The following is a 9,568-nucleotide window of genomic DNA, read 5'->3' as shown; positions in this document are numbered from 1 at the left end:
GGGGGGGGGGGGGGGGGGGGGGGGGGCGCTCCTCTTGCCCTCCTCTGAGCATTTTCCTCCTTCCAGGCACTGGCTACCATTTCCCCTCGCGGTTGCTCATGTGCGCCTCACACTGTGACCTGTATTGACTCCTCCTGCCGCCTTTGGCTGTACTTGAGCTGATGTTTGCTATGTGCCACGAACTGAACTCAACTCTTTACACATATCGTCAAAAATTACAGCTATCACTACCCCCTTTAAGGAAGGGGAGTGGCAAAATTGAGCCTTAAAGAGGCTACATAATTCACCAGAGGTCATGTGGCCCAGAGAGCAAAGGGCTACTTGAACCCATTAACCACTCTGTTTGATCATCCTTGCAAGAGTGGAGAGTTTCCTTCCTCCCTGGGGTGTGACTCTCAAAGCTGGGGTGGCCTTTATTTCCACTTCCTACCCGACTTCTTAATCTCTTGTCCTAGAGGTCTGGCCATCAGGATTAAACATGCCACAAGAACTTGCAGAGGAACAAGATACCATCAGGCAAGGGCAACTTTTGGGCTAAGTGTGCAGACCCAACCTTGAGTCTCATTACGTATGGAAATGCTCATAAGATTGTGAGCCTCTCTAGGGCAAGGGCCCTCTCTTGTTCATTTCTTTGTGAGTGGCACAGAGTAGGTGTTCGGGAAGGTGTATCAATGGCTGAAGCATTGGCAAAATGACCGAGGGAGGTGAGGGGAAGCATATATCAATCTAGTGCTGGCTTCTAATACTCTGCTTTGAATTGGAGCAATATTAATACTAATTTAAAGGATGAGTGGTGCTTTACAGTTCCTGCGATGCATCAACATAACCATGTTCACCCCAAGAGATGAATTTTATCAGCCTTTGAAGGAAGACAAAACTGAGCCTTGGGAGGTCAAATAACTTGCAAAGCTGCAGCTTGATTTGAGAGCACTGGTGCTGGAGTCAGACAGACAGGTTTGAGCCTCAAGGTAACTAGTTATCACATGGCTGTGTGGCATCGAAGGAGGTACATATGCTCTAGAAACCCTACTTTCCTCATAAGTGAAACAGAGATGGTGACAGCACCATTTACATAGGGTCTTCTTGAAGATTAGATGAAACCATGCATCAAAGTCCCAGACACATAGCAAGTGTCAGATCCACTGGTTTTTGCTAGTGGCTCTAGAGCTGGTGAATGCTGGTCGCCTGACTTCAGTTGAATGTCCTTTGCCTCAGATTTGAAGTCTCTAGTCAGAACTCTTCGAGGAGCAAATGCAGGGCTGAATATTACAGAAGGACTGTGACAGCATTTTCCTACAGTGTTGGCATTTACCCTGATAACAACCAAAAGTAGAACTTTCAGGGCTGAGCAAGGAGAAAAATTGTAGGTGCTTTTGACAAACTCAGGCCATGATTTTGGGCCTAAAAAACGATGGTCTCTGCTGCGTATAACTGCAGTGGCCAGCAGAGTGACCCTGGCTCATTGTCACCAACTGATTTCAATAGCTACCTGAGGGATCTCAGCTTGAGAATAGATTATTACTCATTTATTTGAAATACACTTATTGGGGACCTCCTGGGCGTGGACCACCGTGCTGGGAGTGGGGATATAATGGCGAGCAGAGGAGGCAGGCTCCGTAACTGCATGAAGTGTACAACAGGCTGGTGGGAACATTGGAAGGGCTTCCCTTAGGCCTGGAGCTGCACCTCTGGGGTGGCATGGATTGCTCGGTCAGAGGGTGATCAGGGTCTGTTATGATCCATTGTCTCTTAGTGAGTTTTTTTAAGGCTTGTCTCTTCCTAGGCAAGAGTTGGTCATAAAACTAAAGCCAGAGAGGAGTCCTTCTTTGGGTGGAATTTCAGGAGCCATGGAAACGTACCCTGATGGCCGATTCTCTGGCTGGAAGGAGAACCCCATGACTTATCCTGATTTAACTGGGCTGTCTCTCTCTCCTTTTAAATGCTATCCCAAAGCTATGCATATTCTTGGCTGAATGGGACAGGGAAGGAAGCCCCTTTGATTTCCCATGATGAGACTTATCTCCCTTCACTGTGGACACACAGAGAGATGGTGCCTCCCTAGAGAGACAGTAATTATCCAGAATTAACAACTGGAAACATAAAACAACATTTATGAGAGGCTAAACAACAGTGATGATCTTAGCCTCATAGCTACTGATATGGAGACAACCAGAGCTAACCGATGGTTTGTAGTCCTTCTTCCTAAGCCATGTGTTTATTTCCAAAGAAAATGTATTCTCACATCCAAATCATATTTCCCGAGTGCCCCAAACCCAGCACTGGGGCTGGAAGAAAGGACCTGCATGTAATTTGTGTCATGCCTTCTCATTTATGAGACAGGCAAATGTCGTGTTTAGGACCTGTATCATACAGTCAGCTTGCAGACCAAATGAGATCATGTATGTAAAACACTTCGCACAACGTCTGGCACATGATAAAGACTTGACATTTACTAACCATTTGTAGCGGACGTCTAGTTTGGGTCTGCCTGGTACCTACATCTCCTTTGGGGAACAGTCCCCCTCCCATTCCACATGCCCTTGGTGGGCACGGAGACTGGCCTGATCATAGTACCCTGTCTCTCACCTGCAGCAGGAAGGGTGAGCCCACATGCGAAGCCGAGCAGAAATGAGAGGCAGGGGGACAGAGAGAGGGTCCTGGCATACTTGGGACCAGCGTCGATCTCTCAACCCAGGTTCCTAGAGCTCCTTCTTCAGTTCCACGAGCTGTCCCGGGCCACCCTGCAAAGGTGAGCACAAATTCCCTTTTTGCTTAAGCCTTCTGGGCGGAGCTTCCGTAACTTATGCCTGGAATCATGAGGATGAGAGGACATGAAGCTGGCGGCTCACATGACAGGGGATGGCGTGGGGTAATACCCTTTCAGGTGCCCACAGCTGAGAAGTGAGAATATTCTCAGTGCATTCCCTGCGTCTTAGTCACCGACATTTAAACAGGCTGCAGAACATTTCCTTTTATCCACCTCTCACGTGTCCGGGATGAGTTACCATCACATGGCTTACCACCGAAAGTCACACTTCCCTTCCAAGTCTCAAAGACAACACATTGAGAACTTGGAACTGTGTTTTAGTGGCAGGAATATTTCACTCGTGTAGTCGAGGGAGGACGTCCAGCTGTCTGTGTAGGTCAGCCACGACCCTGGCCAGTGGCCGGAAGGAAGGCAGAGGGGGCCTAATGAGCACTGGAAGATAGACACCGATGCCAGGGCAAATCCCCCCGGGGCACAGGGCAGCACCGGATGCTGTAAGTTTTCGATTAAGGTCTCCGTGAATGGAATGGAATGTGGTCAGGCAAATAGTGCATCTTCAGCTCACAGCGGTGGTCATAAGACTGCACTGGATGAGGTCCTGGGTGAGGTGCGTGAAAAGGTAGCAGCCCAGCTCCTGCCTTTGAGGAGCCCCAAACCAAGAGGGGGGGGGGTAAGTGCTGAGCTGGGGGAGCACAGAGTAGAAGAAACGGTCCCGTGTCCACCCGGGTGAGGTTTCCACTGGCCTTGCAGGGGTGGATTCCAAAACATGGGAGAGTGCAGTGGATGATCGGCAGCTATGAGTCCAGGGAAGCAGGAGCCTTAGACCCACAAGGTCTGAGAGATAGAGGTGAGCACACGCAGGGAGCCACAGCCAGCAGGGGGGTGGGGGGGTGGGGGACGGTGCATGAGGGCAGGGGCTTGAGTGCAGTTGTGCTGGCATGTTGAGGTTTTTGGCAAGGTAGCATTAGAGCCAGCCCTTGCCTCTGTAGGGTACAGAGTGCCCTTTGTGGAAACGGGCAAAGCCTGGTCTCCAACCAGCAGTGATCGGCATCACCTGGGACCTTGTTAGAAAGGCAAGCTCTGCACTGCACCCCAGACCTAGTGTTACTTCAGGAACTCTGGCAGTGACTGACCCAGCTGACTGTGTGTTCACAAGTCCTCCAGGTGATCACTAGCGGTGGGCAGGCAGCGTGCAGAAAGCTTCTGAAAGCAGGCATGGCATCTGATTGCAGGATCCTATGTACCAGATTTTAGAATTAGAGCATTTTCCCATACCATTGAGAAGCTACTGAAAGTTTTTGAACAAGAGCCATTCATTCCTCCCTCCCGTCCGTCCTTCCTTCCTTCCTTCCTTCCTTCCTTCCTTCCTTCCTTCCTTCCTTCCTTCCATCTATTGTTATTGAGCACCTACCAGGTCCCAGCCCCTCTCAGACACCAGGATCCAACAGTAAACACACCCAAGTTAGTTCAGAACAGCGTTTTAAGCACATGCTTATCTGGAAACAAGATTGCTATTGTTTGTCTTTTTTTTCCTTTTAACCTGATTTACTAATGGAAGGCACACTTATTATGCTCTCCAGAAACAACTCTGCGACTTGTCTCTGCCATCAGAAGCTGTTCAGCTAGGCATTTCCTGAAGTTTCCAACGTGAGCGATGCGACCACGGGAGAGCAGTCACACACAAAATGGAAAGGGCGGGCTCAGGGGGAGAAGGCATTTTCCTCCAGGTCTGTGCTGCCGGCCTGAGAGCGGCTGTTTGCTGAGATCTTAGACCTCGCAGCCTTTGACTTTCCCCGGGTGAGGGTCAGTTAGCCCCGGCGTTTCTGCGCGCACCTCACAGTTTGGAGAGGCTGCAGGCCAGGAGGGTGGGGTGGAGGGGAGGAGAGGGAAGAGGTGGGTTGTGGCAGCTTCTCTCCTGGTCTCCCACACCAGCTCTACTGCCGCTCAAGGAAATCAGAGCATGATTTCAAAGACAAACAGATCTTTTCATCTGAATTAAGTGAAACGGGCCGAAGTGCTCTTGTGGAAGGCCAGATGTCCTCAGGACAACTTTCAGCCCTCTTTCTGGTTTGCCCAGGGGACCACACTGGGGATGGGAATGGGGAGGCTGGGCCACCTCCTGGGTTCCCGGTCTCTGACCACCTGGCTTCTGGGGAATTCCTTCCAGCAGGCTGCGGTTAGTGGGCCTGGCCCTCTGCTGGGCCTGGTCAGGAGAAAAGAGTTCAGGCTGGTGATGGTCGCATCAGGCGGCAGAGGACAGAATTCGGAGTCCCAGGTTTGTTCTAGTTTGAGTCTGGCTCCCTGACCTTTAAGAATACAGAGATGGGTTCCTGGTGTCCCCTAACCCCTCTGTCTCCCCCTGTCTGCGCCTTGTCAGGATCCCAAAGAGATTCCACTTCCTCTCCTACCCCCACAGAACAATCGTTTACCTGTTCCTCTGAAAGATCCTCAGCTTGCACCTGATCGGAGGATGCAGAGGAAAGGAACACAAGAGAGAAACGGGGAAATCTCTCCCTGTGCAGCACTGCCCTGCCCCCAGCCCCGTGTCCAGTGTCCTTGTCCTATGTGAGACAACAGCTGAGCCTGACTGATGCAACCCTCTTCTCATTCGCTCCCCGCGGAGTGCGTGTAGGAGACCAGCATTTCAGAGAGCAAGCGCCGCTTTACCGTATCTGTAGGCAGCACACCGTCATCCTACCATGGATCTTATTTTAAACTAATTACATTATGGAGGGGTGGGTGGGAGGGAGGCGAGGGGGTAATGATAATTGGGGAATTTTTTTTAAAGACCTAGTTTCAAAAACCTCAGACTTAATTTAGCAAATTTCAATTACAAGGGGAGTTACTAAGCCGAGGATCATTTGCATTATATCCTTAATTACCACTTCGTTTGTACCCGAGATGATCAATAGAGATTCTCAGGAATGTGTACTCAGAATAAGTGATTGATCCTAATGAGGCCTTTGTTCTTCCTGAGCCTCTCTTCCAAGCTATTTCCTCCCTGGTGGAGAGGCACAGAGTTTGCCAAAGCGGGTGGAGACATCTTAAATTAGAAATGGAGCCTGTGAAGAAATCAAGAGGTTTTCAAACTGGCTTTGCCACCAGGGAGAGAATGCCAAACTCAACTCCATCTCCCTAACAGCTCCTTATCACAGTTGTATTCCTCTCGCCTTGAATGCACCGGCTCCGCTGGCTTGCTGGGGATGATTCCCCCATGCACCGGCCACAAACGTCCATCTTTTTTAGCGGGCAGCAGAGGAAATAGCCTTCCGAGGCCTTCCTCTTGCAAATAATGGATGCTGCCATAGATCTATCTTCCTGGTTCTGCTTTTCCTGTCTCCCCTGAAGAAAGACCCAGGGACCCCTGGGTCTTTATTGGAAAAGCTTTTTCCCAAGGTCATTTAGTTCTAAAACAGTGATGAGCCCATAAGGACCATGGGAGTGTGTGTGTGTCTGTGTGTGAGTTAATATCCATTTTGAAGAAGGAAACAGACTTTTTTTTTTTTAAGTGGGGAAGGTAGGAAAAGGGAAAAGTGAATAATAAAATCCACTACATAAATCCTGCATATTCCTGCTTTGCCTTCCTCCTGTGGTACCTTCTTCCCTGCAGGGTTTTACAAAGCATGTGTTCATCTACTGCCTAGCATGTAAGAAAAGGATGGCCTCATTCTGCAAATGAGGAGACTGAAGCTCAGAGAGATTAAGTGACTTGCCCCAAGTCACTCAGCTGGGATTTAAGTTCAGGTCTCTTAATCCTGTACGCCTTCCATTACCTACCTCCCATGGGCTGCCAGTAGCCTTGAACATTTTCTCTGTTCGTGGAGGTTGGGGTCTGCATTCCACTGCAGCGTGTTACCCCATTTAAACTTCATTTCTAAATCTGTATATTTAAGCAACAATTTTGTTTCAGAGGAATCCAGAGGGTGGCCTGACTTAACCTTGCTCTGGAGGAGTGTCTACTTGGTGGAGAATGGTGGAGGGGGTCAAGAGGGAAGGGAAGGGAGTAGGCGGCAGGGAATTTTCCCGGTTTTCCACTGGATGAGGCCAAAGCCCAGGGAGTTAGAGACAAATCCAGGATTCTCCTGGCATTCTGAACATTTGCCAAATCCCTGCTCTTTGCTCTCATTATTCTTCTGGGGTGGTTTCCAAGTGTGAGGGAGTATTGGCTGTGGACGTGTTTGTGTTGGGGTGGGGAGAGCAGGACAGATGCTCGGAGGAAGGAGGGTATTTATACCGACAGGCCAGCCAAGGCTCGGGGTCACAGGGACTGGTCCTGAGTAAGAAGTGTCCTCTGAGATAGAGCCGCGTTCGCCTTCTCCAGGACCTCCTGGATAATGTAGCTTCCTCTGCAATAGCTGGCCACCCCCACATGGAATACTCTAAATAAGTCACTTAACTTCCCCACGAATCAGTTTTCTCGTGTATAAAACGAGAATACCAATAATATCCACTCTCTGGCCTGCTCTGAATTTTTAAAAAATGTTTATCTATTTTTTAGGGAGAGAGAGAGAGAGAGAGAGCACGCACAAGCGGGGTAGGGGCAGAGAGAGGGAGAGAGAATCTCAAGCAGGCTCCACGCTGTCAGCACAGAGCCTGACGTGGGGCTCAAACCCACGAACTGTGAGATCATGACCTGAGCTAAGATCAAGAGTCCGCGACACTCAACCGACTGAACCACCCGGGTGCCCCTGGGCTGCTCTGAATTTTAAATGAACTATGTAAAGCAACTAGCAAATGGTGACTTTGACTGGCAGAGGGTTCGAGGCAGTTAGGACACAGGACAATAAGAAAAGTGGGCTGCTTGGTCCATAAAGGCAATAGCGAGGAGCAGGAGCGGGTTCAGTGATGAAACAGCTTGCAAGGGCTTTCGTAAATAGTCCATATGCTAACTCTGGGCAAGTGCTAAGAAACTAGTTTGAAAAGCATAAAAGTCATAAAATAGCACCAGTGTTTTTTGTGGGTTTTTCTTCTTAGTGTGAGCAAAAATATTCAAGCAGACAAACCCAAGCCAATCTTTTGGGACTAAGACTCTAAATATTACTTGTGAGTCACCCCAGCTTCCTTCCAACAGAAAGACTCCCCCATGCCCTCACTCAACACCCCCATCTGTGACGCATTAGGATTGTAGCTTTTCAGCTTCTCCTACCAAAACCCTAGTCCTCGTCGTGGGCAGGAGGACAGCCCTGTGCACAGGGAACGTGTTTCCTCATTTCAGTCCCTCTCCTGCTTAGAGAAGTTTCCCCAAAACACCTCATCAAAAGAGCAGGATTCACACCAAGCCCTGAAGCAGACACTAGAGGGCGCTAGACCCCACGTTATCCAGGCAAGTCTAACACTGCACCCAGTTCTGGACAGTGTTTCTGCAGTGAGGCCCTCTCCTTCCCAGAGACCTGGGGGGCTATGTCAGTTTATACTACGAGCATAAAGCGCCACCAGGAGATGGCCCCCGGCTTTGCTGCTAACTGGGACTCTCTCTCGGTGTGACTGCACAGGGCAGTTCCCAGACCTTAGGCTGGAGACCTAGCAGTCTTCGGCTAAGCTATAAATAACATTAGGAATAAGTAATCCCTTTTCAACTTCCTCTCAGCCCAGAGAAGGAGGAAAGAAAAGACTTTTCTCCCTTTGGAGGAGGGAGTGGAGGAGAGGCAGATCCCTGAGGCTCCTTTGTGAGAGCTGCCCCCCCTCCTTTCCTCAGAGGCAGAGCCAAGGGCTTTCACCTGACACCAGGCCCCACTCCCTGAGGGTGAGAACAACCTCAGTGGCCTGGAGGAGCTGGGCTGTGGGTTTATTTTCTGTCCAGAGATCTGGGATGAGGTTGCCATTAAATACCTGTTTAATTCCGTTGTACTGAGAGTACACTGCCATTTATAACAAGAGCATATTGGGATTCTTATTGCTACAATCCCAAAGCTCTTATGAACAATAACAGTAAGTGGCAGTTATGAAGTGATTTCCAGTTTTCTAAGCATTATGAGCTCTCTTTATACCTGAAGAGGCAGGTGAGTTGCATTTTGTGTTTGCAGATAAAGCAACTGACACTCCAGGGCCTCATTGGCACTGATGTTGTCTCTTTGAAATGACGACGATCATTGTTGTTTATTATCATTTTCACTGTTATGTTTCCTTTGATGGCCAAACAGAACACTTGCTTAAATACGGCTTTTGGCTAATGAGTTCCCATTTGGCTGATAGTATCTGGACAGAGAAGGGCCGAATGTGGAGAACCACTGAAGAGAGATGAGTGCCTGGGCAGACCCTTGCCTTCTTGGCCCTGGGGGCGTTTCCTGCACTGGGAGCCTGGGCTCTGCAGAGTCAGAGGGCAGGTGCATTGGCAGCACTGCGGAGATGACTGGTGAGTCCCCATCAATCAGCCAATCAGCACGTTCATGGGCACCTACCACCTAGAAAAGAAATGGTGTGCCTCCGTGAGGTCACAAAGACCTTTAGTCTTTGCCTCAAAGAGTTTATGGTGCAATGACATTGGGGCAAGGACAATATATATAAATAGAAAGTAAAGTACTGACAGAGAAGTCCTAGCAAGAAACCAGAAACCCAGTATCAGAGCTTGGTTATACAGAACTTCCCTTTAGAGCAATGAGGAGGGAGGGCTGGGGGGCGCTGGGAGGGGGCAGGAGGAGAGGACCTGCTGGCTTCGGCTGGACCTTAGCATCTGCATAAGCAGGGGCTTGCCCGTAGGTCAGGTCCAGGGTAGAGAGGTCTTGCTGGGGTCAAAGCGGCATTCAAAGCCTAGGGCATCTCGGTGATAGTTTATGCCTACCGGAAGTTTGTGTTGTGACTCAG

The 9,568-nt window shown here is 49.6% G+C and overlaps 1 long non-coding RNA gene across 1 annotated transcript in view; it reads left to right on the top strand.

The window, feature by feature from the left end:
- LOC120239048 overlaps positions 1-8,987 on the top strand; it is an 11,984-nt gene extending 2,997 nt beyond the window's left edge. Inside the window, exons 2-5 of the long non-coding RNA XR_005530346.1 lie at positions 2,593-2,749; positions 3,518-3,614; positions 4,348-4,564; positions 8,908-8,987. This is a non-coding gene — a long non-coding RNA (uncharacterized LOC120239048). The remainder of the gene's footprint in view (positions 1-2,592; positions 2,750-3,517; positions 3,615-4,347; positions 4,565-8,907) is intronic.
- The last annotated feature ends 581 nt before the right edge of the window (positions 8,988-9,568 follow it).

This window comes from Hyaena hyaena, unplaced genomic scaffold (assembly GCF_003009895.1).
Source record: "Hyaena hyaena isolate Hyena2069 unplaced genomic scaffold, ASM300989v1 scaffold_224, whole genome shotgun sequence".
In the NCBI taxonomy this organism is placed as follows: domain Eukaryota; kingdom Metazoa; phylum Chordata; class Mammalia; order Carnivora; family Hyaenidae; genus Hyaena; species Hyaena hyaena.
This window is presented reverse-complemented; position numbering and strand designations above follow the sequence as displayed.